Source organism: Triticum aestivum, chromosome 1A (genome assembly GCF_018294505.1).
Source record: "Triticum aestivum cultivar Chinese Spring chromosome 1A, IWGSC CS RefSeq v2.1, whole genome shotgun sequence".
In the NCBI taxonomy this organism is placed as follows: Eukaryota; Viridiplantae; Streptophyta; class Magnoliopsida; order Poales; family Poaceae; genus Triticum; species Triticum aestivum.
This window is the reverse complement of record NC_057794.1, coordinates 100476471-100495193: the sequence shown is the minus strand read 5'-3', so window position 1 is coordinate 100495193 and position 18723 is coordinate 100476471.

Here is an 18723-nt window from a genome sequence, read left to right as displayed (position 1 = left end):
TGGTGTTATGCACTTCTGACCGACTCCAGTCACACTTTCTCTGAACAGCTGCCCTCTTATCACAGTAAAAGCTTTGGATCGACGGACAATCTGTCAAGCTTCTTCTTCATCCTCTGGGAGCTCTTTCCTGAGGATGTACGCAATGTAGGGCACCGTCCAGTCGGGGGTAATGGCCAGAACCTCCATGATCAGGTCGACCACAGCTGGGACCTCGACTTCAGTCGGATCCGTGGCACTCTTAGGTTGCGGAGGCTCTTTAGTGAAAGGGTCTTCTTGAACTGTCGGCGTGTGAATATGCTCCAAAAACACATTGCTAGGAATGGCTTCTCTCTTGGAACCTATCTTTCCCAGTTCATCAGCTGCTTGATTTTTTAATCGGGGGATGTGGTGGAGTTCTAACCCCTCGAACTTCTTTTCAAGCTTTCTCACCGCGTTGCACTAACTAGTCATGGCTGGACTTCTAACGTCCCACTCCTTCATCACTTGATTAACTACCAAATCTGAATCCCCATAGACCATGAGGCGACGGACGCCGAGTGAGATGGCCATGCGCAACCCATACAGGAGTGCTTCATATTCTGCTTCATTGTTGGAGCAATCAAAGTGAATCTGGAGGACATATCTGAGTTTGTCTCCTTTGGGGGATACCAGAACTACTCCAGCACCAGAACCGTTCAACATCTTGGATCCGTCAAAGAACATGGTCCAGTGCTCAGAGTGAACTTGAGTCGGCAGTTGCTGTTCGATCCACTCGGCGAGGAAATCTGCTATTGCTTGGGACTTGATAGCTTTCTTTGCCTCAAACTTGATATCCAAGGGAAGGAGTTCGATCGCCCATTTTGCCACTCGACCAGTTGCATCCCTGTTGTGCAGAATCTCTGACAATGGAGCGTCGCTGACGACTGTAATAGAGTGATCTGAGAAGTAGTGTGCAACCTTCTTCGTGGTCATGTAAATTCCATAGACAAGCTTCTGATAGTGAGGATATCTCTGCTTTGACAGGGTCAGGACTTCAGAAATATAATAAACTAGGCGTTGAACTTTGTACACTTTTGCTTCTTCTTCCCGCTCGACCATAAGTACTGTACTGACGACTTGTCCAGTGGCTGCTATATAAAGCAATAGAGGCTCTTTGCTGATTGGAGCAGCAAGCACCGGCTGGGTGGAAAGCAGGGCTTTTAGCTCTGCAAATGTTGTATCAGCTTCTGGAGTCCACTCGAACTTATCTGATTTCTTCATCAATCGGTAAAGAGGCAGCGCCTTTTCACGGAGGCGAGAAATGAATCGACTTAGGGCAGCCAAGCAACCAGTAAGCTTCTGGACATCATGCACACGCACAGGGCGTTTCATTCGGAGTATAGCGCCTACTTTCTCTGGGTTAGCATCAATTTCTCGTTCGGAAACAAGAAAACCGAGTAACTTGCCTCCTGGAACTCCAAACATGCACTTTGATGGATTGAGCTTGATATCATACCTTTGGAGGTTGGCAAAGGTTTCAGCGAGGTCGGTCAGCAGGTCGGAACCTTTACGTGACTTGACCACAATGTCATCCATGCATGCTTCCACATTCCGACTGATCTGAGTGAGCAAGCACTTCTGAATCATCCGCATAAATGTGGCTTCGGCGTTCTTCAAGCCGAATGGCATTGTGACATAACAGAAGCACCCGAACGGGGTGATAAAAGCTGTCTTTATTTCGTCGGGTCCGTACAGACGGATCTGGTGGTACCCGGAGTAGGCGTCCAAAAAGGACAAACGCTCGCACCCAGCAGTCGAATCGACTATCTGATCGATGCGAGGGAGAGGGAAGTGATCTTTTGGGCAGGCCCGATTGATATGCTTGAAATCGATGCACATGCGGAGTGAGTCATCTTTCTTTGGGACCATGACAAAATTGGCTAACCACTCGGAGTGGTAAATCTCTCGGATAAACTCAGCTGCTAAAAGCCGAGCCACCTCTTCGCTGATTGCTTTTATTTTCTGGACGGCGGACCATCGGAGATGCTCTTTGACTGGTTTCACTTTTGGGTCGACTCGTAAATGATGCTCAGCCAGTCCCCTGGGAACACCTGGCATGTCAGAAGGCTTCCATGCAAAGATGTCCCAGTTCTCATGGAGGAACTGGATGAGCGCTTCTTCCTATTTGGAGTCGAGTGTGGTTGAAATGTGGGTCGGAGCTGCGTTGGGGTCCGTCGGGTGAATGTGAACAGACTTCGTCTCGCTAGACAACTGGAATGCTGAATCTGTGGTTGGCTTCTTGGCCCGCAGCAAGTCACTCGGGTCTGCATTTTTCTGGTATTCTTGCAATTCTACTACGACCATCTGGGCATCGGTGATCTTTGAGCCCTTCTGGAAGCACTCTTCCGCCTTTTTCCGATTACCAAAGATAGTGATCACTCCTCTGGGACTAGGCATCTTCAGTTTGAGGTACACGTAACAAGGTTGAGCCATGAATCGTGCATAAGCCGGCCTGCCTAGAATTGCATGATACGCACTCTAAAAATCCACGACTTCAAACGTCAACTTTTCTTTGCGGTAATTTTTGGCATCACCGAAAACCACGTCGAGTGAAATCTGACCGAGGGACGCAGCCTTCTTGCCTGGAATGACCCCATGGAAACTCATATGGCTTTCGCCCAGTCTGGACATCGGAATGCCCATTCCTTTCAATGTTTCTGCATACAGAATGTTCAGGCCACTGCCACTGTCCATCAGGACCTTTGTCAGTCGAGTGCCTTCGACCATCGAGTCGACCACCAGCGCTTGCCTCCCAGGGGTGGCGATGTGCGCTGGATGATCAGACTGGTCAAATGTAATGGCAGTCAATGACCATTTCAAGTAACTGGGTGTCGCCGGAGCTACCATGTTCACTTCTCTGTTGATGACTTTCAATCGACTTTTGCTTTCAACATCAGCAAAAATCATCAGAGTGGAATTCACGTGAGGATAACCATCATCATCCTCTCCTTCACTCTCAGCCTTGTCTGCCTCCTTCTCCTTTTCCTTGGGTTGTTTCTCTCGGAACTGCTAGATCAGGAGCCGACACTGTCGAGTGGTATGCTTTGGGTAAATGAAATTACCTTCTTCATCTTTTTTGGTGTGGATATGGCACGGCCGATCCAACACGTCATTTCCATATTGATCTTTTACTTTCTTGGGGTTCCACGGCCCTTTGGGCTTCCCCTTGAACTTTCCTTGAACCACAGCCAAGGCTTCACCCGGAGCAGCTGGTTCGGCCTTGCATTTCTGTTTCCGACTGGAATTCCCTCCTCCGGCTTCATGGGCGACTGCTTTGTGCTTGCCACTCCGGAGTCGCTCTTCCTCTTCACCATTGGCATACTAGGTGGCAATTTCCATCATCCGGGTCAGGGTCATGTTTCCCGTCCGACTGAATTTCAGATTCAACTCCCGGTACCTGACGCCTTCCTTGAAAGCACAAATTGCCTGATGATCAGACACATCTTCTACCGTGTGGTGTAGGGTGATCCACCTCTGGATATAATCCCTCAAAGTTTCATTCAGTTTCTGGATGCAACATTGTAATTCTGTCAAACCTGCTAGCCATTTGCATGTACCCTCAAACGTTCTGACAAACACTCGAGCGAGATCTTCCCAAGTATAGATGCTGCCAGGTGCCAACTGATTCAGCCATGCTCTAGCCAAGCCCTCCAACATTAGAGGAAGGTGTTTCATGGCCACCTCATCATTGCCGCCACCAATCTGGACAGTCACTCGGTAGTCTTCAAGCCAAGTGTCAGGCTTGGACTCTCCGGTGAACTTACTGACTCTAGTCGCCAACCTGAAGTTGGGGGGAATCACCGCAGCTCTGATAGCTCTGCTAAAGCACTCTGGGCCAGAGACATGCACCCTGTTGCTGGTTTGCGGGCCTCTGTCATGGCCATCTCGGTGAGCTCTGTTTCTGTCGACCAAGCCCTGCACGAGAATAGATCTCGCATCAAAGCCTGGCTCCCTGGGGTCGACTGGAACACCTCTTCCGACACTGTGAGGGCGTCTGTCGTCATGCGGCCGAGGCACGTATGACCCACTCCTGGGAGGAGGCGTGGGCACTCGACGGTGACCATCGTGATCGGCTCGATGATCATACTGCTCCTGGCTTCTGTACTGATCACGCCGCTCCCCACGTCCCTCACGCCTCGGGGGCGATCTCGGGCTATGGGCCGATTGGACCGTATCTGCGACCACAGATCTGCTATGGATCCTATCCCGCGACTGAGACACGACTGTATTCTACTCTCCCGCTACCCGGAGCAAGGCCCTGATCTGCGCCAGACCTCGGCTAGCTTCTGACTGGGAAGGTTGAATCGACTCTGCTATCCGTGCAGCAGCTACTAGGTTTTGGATCGGTGTTCGGTATACCTGAGTTGGAGGTGGAAAAAGTTGGCGTCGACTGGACTCAGGAGCACGTAGACGAGCGTGATCGTCGCGCGCGCGCTGGAGGTTCTCCAGCCGAGTGCGCTCAGCCAGATTGGCCAAGCGAGACTACTCCAAGGCCTGGGCCTCGGGTGTTTCTCCAACTATAGGAGTATGCAGGGCATCCATGTTTCGGCGATGAAGTGTTGGGGAACGTTGCAGAAAACAAAAAAATTTCCTACGTTTCACCAAGATCAATCTATGGAGTCAACTAGCAACGAGAGGAGAGTGCATCTACATACCCTTGTAGATCACGTGCGGAAGCGTTCAAGAGAACGGGGATGATGGAGTCGTACTCGCCGTGATCCAAATCACCGATGACCAAGTGCCGAACGGACGGCACCTCCGCGTTCAACACACGTACGGAGCGGATGACGTCTCCTCCTTCTTGATCCAGCAAGGGGGAAGGAGAGGTTGATGAAGATCCAGCAGCACGACGGCGTGGTGGTGGATGCAGCAGTGATCGCAGCAGGGCTTCGCCGAGCTTCTGTGAGAGGGAGAGGTGTAGCAGGGGAGAGCGAGGCGCCAAGGCTTGAGGTGCGGCTGCCCTCCCTCCCCCCTTTATATAGGCCCCCTAGGGGGGTGCGCCGGCCCTAGGAGATGGGATCTCCTAGGGGGGGCGGCCAAGGGGGTGGAGTACCCCCCAAGGCAAGTGGAGGCGCCCCCTCCCCTAGGGTTCCCAACCCTAGGCGCATGGGGGCCAAGGGGGGGGCGCACCAGCCCACTATGGGCTGGTTCCCTCCCCACTTCAGCCCATGAGGCCCTCCGGAATGGGTGGCCCCACCCGATGGACCCTCGGGACCCTTCCGGTGGTCCTGGTACAATACTGCTGACCCCCGAAACTCTCGCGATGGCCGAAACTGCACTTCCTATATATAATTCTTCACCTCCAGACCATTCCGGAACTCCTCGTGACGTCCGGGATCTCATCCGGGACTCCGAACAACTTTCGGGTTACTGCATACTCATATCTCTACAACCCTAGCGTCACCGAACCTTAAGTGTGTAGACCCTACGGGTTTGGGAGACATTTAGACATGACCGAGACGACTCTCCGGTCAATAACCAACAGCGGGATCTGGATACCCATGTTGGCTCCCACATGCTCCTCGATGATCTCATTGGATGAACCACGATGTCGAGGATTCAAGCAATCTCGTATTCAATTCCCTTTGTCAATCGGTACGTTACTTGCCCGAGACTCGATCGTCGGTATCCCAATACCTCGTTCAGTCTCGTTACCGGCAAGTCACTTTACTCGTACCGTAATGCATGATTCCGTGATCAACCACTTGATCACATTGAGCTCATTATGATGATGCATTACCGAGTGGGCCCAGAGATACCTCTCCGTCATATGGAGTGACAAATCCCAGTCTCGATTCGTGCCAACCCAACAGACAATTTCGGAGATACCTGTAATGTACCTTTATAGTCACCCAGTTACGTTGTGACGTTTGGCACACCCAAGGCACTCCTACGGCATCCGGGAGTTGCACAATCTCATGGTCTAAGGAAATGATACTTGACATCCAGAAAAGCTACAGCAAACGAACTACACGATCTTTGTGCTATGCTTAGGTTTGGGTCTTGTCCATCACATCATTCTCCTAATGATGTGATCCCGTTATCAATGACATCCCCATGTCCATAGCCAGGAAACCATGACTATCTGTTGATCAACGAGCTAGTCAACTAGAGGCTCACTAGGGACACATTGTGGTCTATGCATTCACACATGTATTACGATTTCCGGATAATACAAATATAGCATGAATAATAGACAATTATCATGAATAAGGAAATATAATAATCGTTTTATTATTGCCTCTAGGGCATATTTCCAACAGTCTCCCACTTGCACTAGAGTCAATCATCTAGTTACATTGTGATGAATCGAACACCCATGGAATTCTGGTGTTGATCATGTTTTGCTCTAGGGAGAGGTTTAGTCAACGGATCTGCTACATTCAGGTCCGTATGTACTTTACAAATCTCTATGTCTCCATTTTGAACACTTTCACGAATGGAGTTGAAGCGACGCTTGATATGCCTGGTCTTCCTGTGAAACATGGGCTCCTTGGCAAGGGCAATAGCTCCAGTGTTGTCACAGAAGAGAGTCATCGGGCCCGGCGCATTGGGTATGACTCCTAGGTCGGTAATGAACTCCTTCACCCAGACTACTTCGTGTGCTGCCTCCGAGGCTGCCATGTACTCCGCTTCACATGTAGATCCTGCCACAACGCTTTGCTTACAACTGCACCAGCTTACTGCCCCACCATTCAAAATATACACGTATCCGGTTTGTGACTTAGAGTCATCCAGATCTGTGTCGAAGCTAGCGTCGACGTAACCCTTCACGACGAGCCCTTCATCACCTCCATAAACGAGAAACATTTCCTTAGTCCTTTTCAGGTACTTCGGGATATTCTTGACCGTTGTCCAGTGTTCCTTGCCGGGATTACTTTGGTACCTACCTACCAAACTTACGGCAAGGTTTACATCAGGTCTGGTACACAGCATGGCATACATAATAGACCCTATGGCTGAGACATAGGGGATGACACTCATCTCTTCTATATCTTCTGCCGTGGTCGGACATTGAGCTGAGCTCAATTTCACACCTTGCAACACAGGCAAGAACCCCTTCTTAGACTGATCCATATTGAACTTCTTCAATATCTTATCAAGGTATGTGCTTTGTGAAAGACCTATGAGGCGTCTTGATCTATCTCTATAGATCTTGATGCCTAATATATAAGCAGCTTCTCCAAGGTCCTTCATTGAAAAACTCTTATTCAAGTAGGCCTTAATGCTGTCCAAAAGCACTATATCATTTCCCATCAAAAGTGTGTCATCTACATATAATATGAGAAATGCTACAGAGCTCCCACTCACTTTCTTGTAAACGCAGGCTTCTCCATAAGTCTGCATAAACCCAAACACTTTGATCATCTCATCAAAGCGAATGTTCCAACTCCGAGATGCTTGCACCAGCCCATAAATCGAGCATCGGAGCTTGCACACCTTGTCAGCATTCTTAGGATCGACAAAACCTTCCGACTGTATCATATACAATTCTTCCTTAAGTAAACCATTAAGGAATTCCGTTTTGACGTCCATTTGCCATATCTCATAATCATAGAATGCGGCAATTGCTAACATGATTCAGACGGACTTCAGCTTCGCTACAGGTGAGAAAGTCTCATCATAGTCAACCCCTTGAACTTGTCGATAACCCTTAGTGACAAGCCGAGCTTTATAGATGGTCACATAACCATCCACGTCTGTCTTCTTCTTAAAGATCCATTTATTTTCTATGGCTCGCCGCTCAACGGGCAAGTCAGTCAAAGTCCATACTTCGTTTTCATACATGGATCCTATCTCGGATTTCATGGCTTCCAGCCATTTGTCGAAATCCGGGCCCGCCATCGCTTCTTCATAGTTCGAAGGTTCACCGTTGTCTAACAACATGATTTCCAAGACAGTGTTGCCGTACCACTCTGGTGCGGAACGTGTCCTTGTGGACCTATGAAGTTCAGTAGCAACTTGATCTGAAATTTCATGATCATCATCATTAACTTCCTCTCTAGTCGGTGCAGGCACCTCAAGAACATTTTCTTGAGTTGCGCCACTTTCCGGCTCAAGAGGTAATACTTCATCAAGTTCTACTTTCCTCCCACTTACTTCTTTCGAGAGAAACTCTTTCTCTAGAAAGGATCCATTCTTGGCAACAAAGATCTTGCCTTCGGATCTGAGGTAGAAGGTATACCCAATAGTTTCTTTAGGGTATCCTATGAAGACGCATTTTTCTGACTTGGGTTCGAGCTTTTCAGGTTGAAGTTTCTTGACATAAGCATCGCATCCCCAAACTTTTAGAAACGACAGCTTAGGTTTCTTCCCAAACCATAATTCATATGGTGTCGTCTCAACGGATTTCGACGGAGCCCTATTTAAAGTGAATGCGGCAGTCTCTAAAGCATAGCCCCAAAATGATAGCGGTAAATCGGTAAGAGACATCATAGATCGCACCATATCTAATAGAGTGCGATTACGATGTTCGGACACACCATTACGCTGAGGTGTTCAGGTGGCGTGAGTTGTGAAACTATTCCGCATTTTCTTAAGTGTGTGCCAAATTCGTGACTCAAGTATTCTCCCCCACGATCTGATCGCAAGAACTTGATTTTCCTGTCACGTTGATTCTCAACCTCACTCTGAAATTCCGTGAACTTTTCAAAGGTCTCAGACTTGTGTTTCATTAAATAGACATACCCATATCTACTCAAGTCATCAGTGAGGGTGAGAACATAACGATAGCCACCGTGAGCCTCAACACTCATTGGACCGCACACATCAGTATGTATGATTTCCAATAAGTTGGTTGCTCGCTCCATTGTTCCTGAGAACGGAGTCTTGGTCATTTTACCCATGAGGCATGGTTCGCATGTGTCAAATGATTCGTAATCAAGAGACTCTAAAAGTCCATCTGCATGGAGCTTCTTCATGCGTTTGACACCTATGTGACCAAGGCGGCAGTGCCACAAGTATGTGGGACTATCATTATCAACCTTACATCTTTTGGTATTCACACTATGAATATGTGTAGCATTACGCTCGAGATTCATTAAGAATAAATCATTCACCATCGGAGCATGACCATAAAACATATCTCTCATATAAATAGAAAAACCATTATTCTCGGATTTAAATGAGTAGCCATCTCGAATTAAACGAGATCCTGATACAATGTTCATGCTCAAAGCTGGCACTAAATAACAATTATTGAGGTTTAAAACTAATCCCGTAGGTAAATGTAGAGGTAGCGTGCCGACGGCGATCACATCGACCTTGGAACCATTCCCGACGCGCATCGTCACCTCGTCCTTCGCCAGTCTCCGCTTATTCCGCAGCTCCTGCTTTGAGTTACAAATGTGAGCAACCGCACCGGTATCAAATACCCAGGAGCTACTACGAGTACTGGTAAGGTACACATCAATTACATGTATATCACATATACCTTTCGTGATGCCGGCCTTCTTGTCCGCTAAGTATTTGGGGCAGTTCCGCTTCCAATGACCACTTCCCTTGCAATAAAAACACTCAGTCTCGGGCTTGGGTCCATTCTTTGGCTTCTTCCCGGCAGCTTGCTTACCGGGTGCGGCAACTCCCTTGCCATCCTTCATGAAGTTCTTCTTACCCTTGCCTTTCTTGAACTTAGTGGTTTTATTCACCATCAACACTTGATGTTCCTTTTTGACTTCTACCTCTGCTGATTTCAGCATTGCAAATACTTCAGGAATGGTCTTTTCCATCCCCTGCATATTGAAGTTCATCACAAAGCTCTTGTAGCTTGGTGGAAGCGACTGGAGGATTCTGTCAATGACCGCGTCATCCGGGAGATTAACTCCCAGCCGAGTCAAGCGGTTATGTAACCCAGACATTGTGAGTATGTGCTCACTGACAGAACTATTTTCCTCCATCTTACAGCTGAAGAACTTGTCGGAGAGTTCATATCTCTCGACCCGGGCATGAGCTTGAAAAACCATTTTCAGCTCTTCGAACATCTCATATGCTTCGTGTCTCTCAAAACGCTTTTGGAGCCCCGGTTCTAAGCTGTAAAGCATGCCGCACTGAACGAGGGAGTAATCATCAGTACGTGTCTGCCAAGCGTTCATAACGTCTTGTTCTACAGGGAGAGCAGGTGCTTCACCTAGCGGTGCTTGTAGGACATAATCTTTCTTGGCAGCTATGAGGATGATCCTCAGGTTCCGGACCCAGTCTGTATAGTTGCTGCCATCGTCTTTCAGATTGGTTTTCTCTAGGAACGCATTGAAGTTGAGGACAACATTGGCCATTTGATCTACAATACATGTTGTAAAGATTTTAGACTAAGTTCATGATAATTAAGTTCATCTAATCAAATTATTCAATGAACTCCCACTCAGATAGACATCCCTCCAGTCATCTAAGTATAACATGATCCGAGTTAACTAGGCCGTGTCCGATCATCACGTGAGACGGACTAGTCAACATCGGTGAACATCTTCATGTTGATCATATCTTCTATACAATTCATGCTCGACCTTTCGGTCTTCTGTGTTTCGAGGCCATGTCTGTACATGCTAGGCTCGTTAAGTCAACCTAAGTGTTTGCATGTGTAAATCTGTCTTACACCCGGTGTATGTGAACGTTGGAATCTATCACACCCGATCATCACGTGGTGCTTCGAAATAACAAACTGTCGCAATGGTGCACAGTTAGGGGGAACACTTTCTTGAAATTATTATGAGGGATCTTCTTATTTACTACCGTCGTTCTAAGTAAACAAGATGCAAAAACATGATAAAAATCACATGCAATCAAATAATAGTGACATGATATGGCCAGTATCATATAGCTTCCTTTGATCTCCATCTTGGGGCTCCATGATCATCTTGTCACCGGCATGACACCATGATCTCCATCATCATGATCTCCATCATCGTGTCTCCATGAAGTTGCTCGCCAACTATTACTTCTACTACTATGGCTAACACGTTTAGCAATAAAGTAAAGTAATTTACATGGCGTTTCTCAATGACACGCAGGTCATACAAAAAATAAAGACAACTCCTATGGCTCCTGCCGGTTGTCATACTCATCGACATGCAAGTCGTGATTCCTATTACAAGAACATGATCTCATACATCACATATATATCATTCATCATTCATCACAACTTTGGCCATATCACATCACAAAACACTTGCTGCAAAAACAAGTTAGACGTCCTCTAATTGTTGTTGCAAGTTTTTACGTGGCTGCAATAGGGTTCTAGCAAGAACATTTTCTTACCTACGCCAAAACCACAACATGAATTGCCAATTTCTATTTACCCTTCATAAGGACCCTGTTCATCGAATCCGATCCGACTAAAGTGGGAGAGACAGACACCCGCCAGCCACCTTATGCAACTAGTGTATGTCAGTCGGTGGAACCGGTCTCACGTAAGCGTACGTGTAAGGTTGGTCCAGGCCGCTTCATCCCACGATGCCGCCGAATCAAGATAAGACTAGTAACGGCAAGCAAATTGGCAATATCGACTCCCACAACTACTTTGTGTCCTACTCGTGCATAGTAACTACGCATAGACCTAGCTCATGATGCCACTGTTGGGGAACGTTGCAAAAAACAAAAAAAATTCCTACGTTTCACCAAGATCAATCTATGGAGTCAACTATCAACGAGAGGAGAGTGCATCTACATACCCTTGTAGATCACGTGCGGAAGCGTTCAAGAGAACGGGGATGATGGAGTCGTACTCGCCGTGATCCAAATCACCGATGACCAAGTGCCGAACGAACGGCACCACTGCATTCAACACACGTATGGAGTGGATGACGTCTCCTCCTTCTTGATCCAGCAAGGGGGAAGGAGAGGTTGATGAAGATCCAGCAGCATGACGGCATGGTGGTGGATGCAGCAGTGATCGCAGCAGGGCTTCGCCGAGCTTCTGCGAGAGGGAGAGGTGTAGCAGGGGAGAGGAAGGCGCCAAGGCTTGAGGTGTGGCTGCCCTCCCTCCCCCCCTTTATATAGGCCCCCTAGGGGGGTGCGCCAGCCCTAGGAGATGGGATCTCCTAGGGGGGCGGCGGCCAAGGGGGTGGAGTACCCCCCAAGGCAAGTGGATGCGCCCCCTCCCCTAGGGTTCCCAACCCTAGGCGCATGGGGGCCCAAGGGGGGGCGCACCAGCCCACTATGGGCTGGTTCCCTCCCCACTTCAGCCCATGAGGCCCTCCGGAATGGGTGGGCCCACCCGGTGGACCCCCGGGACCCTTCCGGTGGTCCCGGTACAATACCGCTGACCCCCGAAACTCTCTCGATGGCCGAAACTGCACTTCCTATATATCATTCTTCACCTCCGGACCATTCCAGAACTCCTCGTGACGTCCGAGATCTCATCCGGGACTCCGAACAACTTTCGGGTTACTGCATACTCATATCTCTACAACCCTAGCGTCACCGAACCTTAAGTGTGTAGACCCTACGGGTTAGGGAGACATGTAGACATTACCGAGACGACTCTCCGGTCAATAACCAACAGCGGGATCTGGATACCCATGTTGGCTCCCACATGCTCCTTGATGATCTCATCAGATGAACCACGACATCGAGGATTCAAGCAATCCCGTATTCAATTCCCTTTGTCAATCGGTACGTTACTTGCCCGAGACTCGATCGTCAGTATCCCAATACCTCGTTCAGTCTCGTTACCGGCAAGTCACTTTACTCGTACTGTAATGCATGATCCCGTGATCAACCACTTGATCACATTGAGCTCATTATGATGATGCATTACCAAGTGGGCCCAGAGATACCTCTCCGTCATATGGAGTGACAAATCCCAGTCTCGATTCATGCCAACCCAACAGACACTTTCGGAGATACCTGTAATGTACCTTTATAGTCACCCAGTTACGTTGTGACGTTTGGCACACCCAAGGCACTCCTACGGCATCCGGGAGTTGCACAATCTCATGGTCTAAGGAAATGATACTTGACATCCAGAAAAGCTACAGCAAACGAACTACACGATCTTTGTGCTATGCTTAGGTTTGGGTCTTGTCCATCACATCATTCTCCTAATGATGTGATCCCGTTATCAATGACATCCCCATGTCCATAGCCAGGAAACCATGACTATCTGTTGATCAACGAGCTAGTCAACTAGAGGCTCACTAGGGACACATTGTGGTCTATGTATTCACACATGTATTACGATTTCCGGATAATACAATTATAGCATGAATAATAGACAATTATCATGAACAAGGAAATATAATAATCATTTTATTATTGCCTCTAGGGCATATTTCCAACACAAAGTTCTTCTCTCTGCTGCGAGGAGAGAGGCTCGGGGCGGTACTCCTCGTGAACGCGCGACGGATCGCCGTTCCCGTCACCTCCGTCTTCACGATTGAAGCCAGGAGGACCGCGTGGTCCATTGACCATCAGGACTTCCGCTGCCGAGTCATTGCTGCCGCACTCGGATGCAGTCTCTACGAAGCCAGCCGACAGATCGAACAAGCCGTAGAGAGACTCATCGGGCTCGATCGCCGCGACTTGAGGGGTGGCCGACTGGCGGGCCACCGCATGCTTCACCCACCGTTGAATCCTTGACCGGCCGGTGCGCTTGCTCCGGCGGGTCGCAGGAAGGGGGAAAGCCGTTGGAGTCGACTGGTACTGGGTCGATAGTTGCCGCAGGAGGACACCGCGGACGCACGCGTGAAAGTGCGTCGCCCCGCGGGCGGGGAGCGCGTCGATGTCGAGTGGTGCCTCCTGAAGCCAAGCGGAGTCGTCGGCGACAAACACGAGCTCGCTGAGACGAATCTCGCGGCCCTCAGCCAAACCTCCGCCAGGAACCATGATGATGGGGATCAGAAAAATTGCAACTTCTCCAATAAGTCGCTAAGACACCTGCCCCACGGTGGGCGCCAACTGTCGTGGTTCTAAGACTGATAGTAGAATAGGGGGGTAGGAATGTAGAGGCAAGATCTTAGCTATGAAGGAGTTGTACGCACGAGTTTACGAGTTCAGGCCCTTCTCGGAGGAAGTAACAGCCCTACGTCTCGGAGCCCTGAGGCGATCGACTGAATATATGCGTGTGAATTACAGAAAGTGCGAACCCTTGTCCCAGAGGAGGGGGGTGGCTTATATAGAGTGCGCCAGGACCCCAGCTCCTTCAATGTTCATAAAGGAAAGGCGTTACTGGTAACATCTACAGTAAAGCATCATAAATGCTCATAATGATATGGTTTAAGTCCTGACCATTGCAGAGTGGAGGGTTCCTCATCTTCTGGTGGTCGAGTGTCTTCAAGGTGGTCGAGTGAGTGCATCTCCACGGTCAAGTGGCTGATGGTTTCTCTTTGACTGTTTTTGATTCTTTGTAGAGATGCCCTTGGGGAGGGTAAGTTGGACAGGTCCATGACCCTACCCTAGGTACATAGCTTCATCAGCGACCAGGGGATGGAAGGCAATCCCGGCGATCACAGTGGACTCGACAAACCAGCCAGAAAACCCACACAGTCAACTGAGCCGAAGACTGACAAGGGGCCACCGCCCCCAACCACTCCCGCGGCATCACTCCGGTTTGGTTCATTTCGGGCGGTGTCCACACCGAGCCATCTTTGGGGTGACCACGTGGAGACAGAGGACTCTGATGATGATCTTTCAGCACAGGTGGTGGTGGTGGAGGAGCACCGACAGATGGTGGATGAGGTTTCACCACAGCTGACGCTGCATCGCCGCCCAGCCACCCCCGTGGTGACGGAGGTGTCTATGGCAGCAGTGGCAGTGGAGGGTCGACCGACGGCGATCTCTCCATCTCCTACAGTGGAGGGTTCTAGCCATCCATCTCGCTCTCCGGCTTCACGTTTGATTAGTTCGGCACAGGTGGTGACCAGATCGGGCGATGATGATAGCAGATCGGCAGGGATCCGTACTTCAGACGTCGCGGTTATTGGTACCGCAGTGGAGTAGTCTGGGAGGCCGGTGTCTCCCATCACTTCTGACTTAGTCGGGCATACGGCAGGCGGCCACAGCCCGGTCGGAGTTGTTGGGGAGGACGTCATCGCTTTTGGGGGTATTTCGGACCCTATGTCGGGTGACAAACGGTTCAGTCACCGGATCCGGGGTCAGCCGGACGCGGATTACATATAGATGGGGCGAGCCATGAGGGCCGCCAAGCTTCGAGACATTGAAGTTCAGACAGGTATGTCAGTTAATACAAGTTGTTCAATTCTGCACTTTTCTGAGCATGATATTATTGATAAAGCCAACAACCTAGGGATCTCTCTTGGTAGTAATGACAAAGAAACCGCAAAATCAATTAATGATCTACTAGATTTAGAGACAAATAGAGCTGTGGATTTAATACGACATCTAGCAGCGGTAAAACCCATGAATGAAGCAGAAATCAATGATCTTGGAGTAACTGCGCTTCAGAGTCTTTGTGAGGATTTGGTCCCCATGGAGGGATTAGAGGCGGAGGAGGAGGATATGGTTCCAGAGGGGTATGTGGCCCCTTTGCAGCCAGAGGCCACTCCTGCTACCAATGCTCAACCTATTAGGGAGATGAAGGATAAACCAAGAAAAACCTGGAAGAGGAAGGTTTATCCTACATCAGCGGTGCGTCGGAGTGCGAGAGTTAAACAAAAGAAAAAATTCCATGATAAAATATGAAAGGGATATTCTGGAATAGCATAGGTCTAGCGGACTTGGCTAAAAGGAGATTCCTTAGTGATACATTAGTAGAACAAAAATTAGATTTTATGGCTTTATTGGAGACGGGTAGAGATAATTTCACCTACCAATTTCTCAACACCATTTCAGGGGGGGTTGATTTTGACTGGCATTGTTTACCTCCAAGAGGGAGATCCGGAGGGATACTACTTGGGGTGAAATGCGAAACTTTAGAGGTGCTGGATGTGGTACACGGTGATTTTGCTGTCAAATTTCGTGTAAGGTCGAAAATTGACGGCTTCCGATGGGCTTTGGTGGCCGTATACGGTGTGGCACAACCAGAGCTTAAACCAGAATTCCTTGCAGATCTGGTGAGAATTTGTGGGGATGAAAGGTTGCCAATTCTGGTGCGGGAGATTTTAATATCATTAGAAGACGAGAGGAGAAAAATAATGACAACTTTGATGGAAGATGGTCATTCATGTTTAATATGATAATTGAAAGTCTCGATCTAAGGGAGATTGACCTCATTGGTAGGCAATTCACGTGGGCCAATTCCTTGCCAATTCCTACTTACGAGAAATTGGACAGGGTTCTCACTAGTGTTGAGTGGGAACAAAAATTTCCGCTAGTTACGATTCAGGCCCTACAGAGGGCCATATCTGATCATACCCCACTACTAGTTGATTCCGAGGAAGCGACCCATGTGGGAAACAAAAATACTTTCTCTTTCGAATTAGGATGGTTTGAGAGGGAGGGCTTCATGGAGCTCATTGCGGCTGAATGGGCCAGAGACATGGGAGGGTCTTCTAGTGTGGAGAGATGGCAAAACAAAATTAGAGACCTGCGCCAGTTCTTGAGAGGCTAGGCCAAACATCAAAGTGGTATTTATAGAGTGGAAAAGGAAAGATCGACACGGATTATCAATGAACTTGATGTGAAAGCGGAATCCATACTTCTTAATACTTCTGAGAGAGATATTAAGAATGAGGCTGGGAAGAAGTTGCAAGCCCTTATGAGAGAGGAGGAGATGAAATGGGCACTTAGAGCAAAGGTTTCTAAGATCGTCCAAGGGGATGATAATACACAATTCTTCCACATGATTGCTAATGGGAAACATAGAAAGAGAAAGATAATACAACTGGAACAACATGAGGGTACAATTGTAGGACACGAGAACCTAAAACTATACATTTCCGAATAGTATAAGAAACTTTTCGGAGCACCCGAAGAAAGTTTCGTTTCTCTTGATGAGAATGTGATAGGGAACATACCGCAACTCAACTTAGAAGAGAATGAGGTGTTGTCTGCCCCTTTCACTGAGAAAGAGGTGTTCGATGCTATAACACAAATGAAGCATAATAAAGCGCCCGGGCCAGACGGGTTCCCGGCGGAACTTTATCAAAAATGTTGGCATATCATAAAGAATGATCTTATGCCTATGTTCCATGATTTGTTCAAAGGCCACTTAAATTTATTTCACCTCAATTTTGGAATGATAACATTGTTGCCAAAGAAGGTGGAAGCGGTTCGCATTGAGCAATTTAGACCGATATGTCTTCTCAATGTAAGCTTTAAGATCTTTACAAAGGTTGGCACGAATAGGTTGACACAGATAGCCCATTTGGTCGTGCAACCAACTCAAACTGCGTTCATGCCAGGACGACAAATCCTAGAAGGGGTGGTAGTTCTACATGAAACATTGCACGAAATCCATTCGAAGAAACTAGATGGGGTTGTCTTTAAAGTGGATTTTGAAAAGGCGTATGATAAGGTCAAATGGCCCTTCCTTCAACAAGCCTTACGTATGAAGGGGTTCAACGAAGCCTGGAGGTCTCAGGTGGATTCATTCATACAGAAAGGCAGTGTCGGGATAAAATTCAATGATGACACTGGTCATTATTTCCAGACACGTAAGGGGTTACGACAGGGAGATTCCATGTCTCCTGTGTTGTTAACCATTGTAGCAGATATGTTGGCAGTACTCATTAGTCGGGAAAAAGAGAATCGCCAAGTAGGAGGTCTCGTTCCCCATCTTGTAGAGGGGGTGTCTCCGTCCTACAATACGCGGATGATACTGTTATTTTCATGGAACATGATCTTGCAAAAGCTAGGAATATGGAGCTTATTCTATGCCTTTTTGAACAAATGTCCGGGCTAAAAATCAACTTCAATAGAAGCGAATTGTTCTGCTTTGGGAGAGCTAAAGAAGAACAAGACAATTACAGAAACTTGTTTGGTTGTGAAATGGGATCCTTACCTTTTAGTTATCTCGAAATCCCAATTCATCATAGACGGTTAACAGAAAAAGAACGAAAATGTATAGAAGATAGATTTGAAAAAAGATTAAGCTGCTGGAAGGGCAAGCTAATGTCTTACGGAGGACGGCTGGTGTTGATTAACTCGGTTTTGACGAGTTTGCCGATGTTCCTCCTAACTTTCTTTGAAGTACCGGTGGGGGTGCGGAAAAGATTAGACTTTTATAGATCCCGATTCTTCTGGCAAAGCGATGAGGCCAAGAAGAAATACAGACTGGCTAGATGGGATATCATGTGTAGACCAAAAGACCAGGGTGGGTTAGGGATCGAGAATTTAGAGATAAAGAATAGATGTTTGCTTAGCAAATGGCTATACAGACTATCTACGGAGACCGAAGGCATGTGGATACAAATCATGCAGAATAAATACTTAAATAATAAGACTTTGGCCCAGGTGAATGCAAGGCCAACGGACTCACCGTTTTGGAAAGGGTTAATGAAGACAAAAGTAACTTTTTTCCAGCGTGTGAAGTTACTAATTGGTAGTGGTACCTCTACTAGATTCTGGGAGGACACATGGCTAGGGGAGACGCCTTTGGCTTTACAATACCCTTCTCTATACAATATTGTGCAACATAAGGAGGATTATGAGGCCACAATATTAAATTCAGTACCACTTAACATCCAATTTAGGAGATCTCTTGTAGGGGAACGTTGGAATGCTTGGTTACACCTGGTCCGTAGGTTGATGGATGTTCAACTTTCAAACCAGGTGGATAAAATTAGTTGGATGTTAACCATAAATGGATTATTC